Source organism: Aplysia californica, unplaced genomic scaffold, assembly GCF_000002075.1.
Source record: "Aplysia californica isolate F4 #8 unplaced genomic scaffold, AplCal3.0 scaffold00209, whole genome shotgun sequence".
NCBI lineage: Eukaryota > Metazoa > Mollusca > Gastropoda > Aplysiida > Aplysiidae > Aplysia > Aplysia californica.
The window spans coordinates 89,005-91,916 of NW_004797479.1; the positions used below are offsets into that span (position 1 = coordinate 89,005).

The window sequence follows — 2,912 nt, forward strand, 5'->3', positions numbered from 1 at the left end:
GGGGGAGGAGGAGGGAAAAGGAAAGGGGTAGGGTGTGGAGGTATAGTCGTTAGGCTAGAGGGTTCGTAATCTTGAGGTTGCGAATTCGAGGATTCGAGCCTCAAACCCCACTTTATGTCCTTGAGAAAGACACTTTAAACTAATGTTCCTCTCTTCACCCAGGTGGGAACGGGTACTCGGTCATAAACAGCGAAAGATCTTGTCAGTATGTTAGTGTTTTAGCGTCAGTTAATGTTAGTTTGCACTGAATGCTTCCCCAGAGGTTGAAATTGTTTCTGAATGCTATCAGGTCTGTCTGCTTGGGTAATAACATATAGATTTTAAAGCGCATAGAAAATGCTTTTGAGCAGGAATTTACGCTATTCAAATTCTGTTTAATTTATTACTATTTGATTACTACCCACTAATCTAAAAGTTTCTTGGAATTCATTATTTTGACGAGCGCCTTGTTTTACATCTGGTGCTTCACACATAATTATGTTGGTCTACTCCTTGCAGGAGCAACTACTGTGGAGGTTGTAATTTCAACTTTTACCTCAACGATGTGGATGTGACGAGCGAGTGTGCTTCTAACTTTTAAAGAGAAGACCCCAGGAGTAGGTCAAGGTCGTGTGTTTGACCCGGTGCAGAATTAAGTACGTTTACTGATAACTATGCTTGGCTTAACCATGACCTCGACTGTGCAGTGCAGAAGTGTAGCGAAAAAAACGACTTGAATAAAGTTATGAGTGCACATGCTGTTTGTTTTTTGTTTATGCCTTCATTTTGTCAAGCAGTACATGGACCAGTAAAATCGAGACAAAGACTGGCCGGGGGCTCTCGCGCCTAAAGGTTAAAGTGTAGGCCTCTCATTCAAAGGTCCCAGGTTTGAATCGGGATAGCGACGGAAAAAAAACTTTCTTACCTAAAATTGTCCCCTTTCCTGGTCTCTAGTAATGTTCTGTCGTCAACTTTTGTCTCCACTTTCTGTCCCCACCCCCTCACCTCCCTTGCCCCCCTCCTCTAGGCTCCTGACTCTGCAGCCTTACAACCGCTACTCTTTGACTCCTTCTCACTGCTGTCTTTCAACCACACCCCTGATCTTCTTGTAGGAAAGATCTACACCTAGCCTTCTCGGACAAGGGCAAAAAATCTCGGAGGTCCCGTGTGCACGTTGCGCACGTTAAAGATTCTTTGGTGGTTTAGAATCGATAAGAGTAGGCTTCGGCCAGTTGTTATGTATGTATGATAAAACTGTTGGTGGTGTTTAGTGAGCGGAACGAATAAAGTTTATAGGTAAATAAGGTTTTGGTAGTGTTTAGTGAGGTGAACTTTGAGAGTTTTATTGGTAAGGAAAGGGTTCCTAGTGTTTAGTGAGCTGAACTTAGACATTTGAAAGGTAAAGAAGACATTGGTAGTGTTTAGTGAGTTGAACTTAGAAAGGTAATTTGTAAGGACGGTTTGATAGTCTTTAGTGGGGTGAATTTAGAAAGTTTATTGGTACAGAACACTCTGGTCACTGGTAGTGATTCGTGAGTTGAGCTTAGAAATTCTATAGGTAAAGAAGGCGTTGGTAGTGTTTAGTGAGTTGATCTTAGAAAGTTTTATTGGTAAAGAATTCGTTGGTAGTGGTTAGTGCGTTGAACTTTGAAAGTTTTATTCCTAAAAAAGGCGTAGATAGTGTTTAGTAAGTTTATCTTAGAAAGTTTTATTGCTAGAGAAGGCATTGCTAGTGTTTAGTGAGCTGAACCTAGAACGTTTATTGGTACCGTAAAGAAGGTGTTGGTAATGTTTAGTGAGTTGAACTTTGAAAGTTATATTTGAGAATTGAGGCCTTGGTAGTGGTTAGAGAGTTAAACTTAAAAATTTTACAGGTAAAGAAGGCGTTGGTAGTATTTAGTGAGTTTGACTTAAGAACATTTATAGGTAATGAAGGTGTTGGTAGTGTTTAGTGAGCTGAACATAGAAATGCTATTGGTAATGAAACTGTTGGTAGTTTTTAGTGAGTTGAACTTTGAAAGTTTTATTGAGAATGGAGGCGTTGGTAGTGTTTAGAGCGTTGATCTTAGAAAGTTTTTATTGCTAATAAAGGTGTTGGTACTGTTTAGTGAGCTGAACTTTGAAAGTTTATTGGCAAAGAAGGTGTTGGTAGTGTTTAGTGAACTGAACTTTGAAAGTTATTATTGAGAATGGAGGGGGTTGGTAGTGTTTAGTGAGTTGAACTTAGAAACATCATACGTAATCAGCATACATTGCAAACAATAGATTCCACACGTCTACAGCGCGCGCTACTCGATGAGAACCCGGTGTGTTTACTTCGCTCTGTGCTTATACAATGTGATGCCTTTTCTCTGTTAAGGCTCCCATAAAAAGTATGATCAATTTCTGTATGACAGCATTGGTCGGCAACACCAGACAACATGATTAAAAAAAATTGAATCGGTTAATTCGAAAGCATGCAAAATTTCAACATCTTGCTTTCGTCTACTTCGATGAATTATACATTTCGCTTGCAATAGAAAAATTATTTCCCTCGTTTTGGAGAATAAACATCCCTTGTTCCCTCAAATAAAAATATCAGTCTGAAGTAAAAGACATAGGCTTCTGATCTATGACAAAGAAAGATACCGACAGTCGTTCTGACCATCATCTATTACATTTTTATCATTTTAAATGTCTTGATATAAGTATTCCCATGACCTTTAAAGCATGCGATATCTGAATACCAATGCGTTACAATCAGAATACTGAGTACGTATTTAGTTTAAAACTATTAATGTTTATAATTACTGTTCAGTTATATTAGTGTTATAGTGTTATACATGTGAATGAGAGCCTGTCTGTGAGTGCAAGCATACTATTGAATAATTATGGTTATGTACAAAGATGTGTATGGAAGAGAGGATGTGTGAGTGAAGTGTGTGTGTGGGGGG

The 2,912-nt window shown here is 38.9% G+C and overlaps 1 long non-coding RNA gene across 1 annotated transcript in view; it reads left to right on the forward strand.

Annotated features, from left to right (window-relative positions):
- Positions 1-742, forward strand: part of LOC101862418 — a 4,045-nt gene extending 3,303 nt beyond the window's left edge. Inside the window, exon 2 of the long non-coding RNA XR_220504.3 lies at positions 499-742. This is a non-coding gene — a long non-coding RNA (uncharacterized LOC101862418). The remainder of the gene's footprint in view (positions 1-498) is intronic.
- Positions 743-2,912: the final 2,170 nt, after the last annotated feature.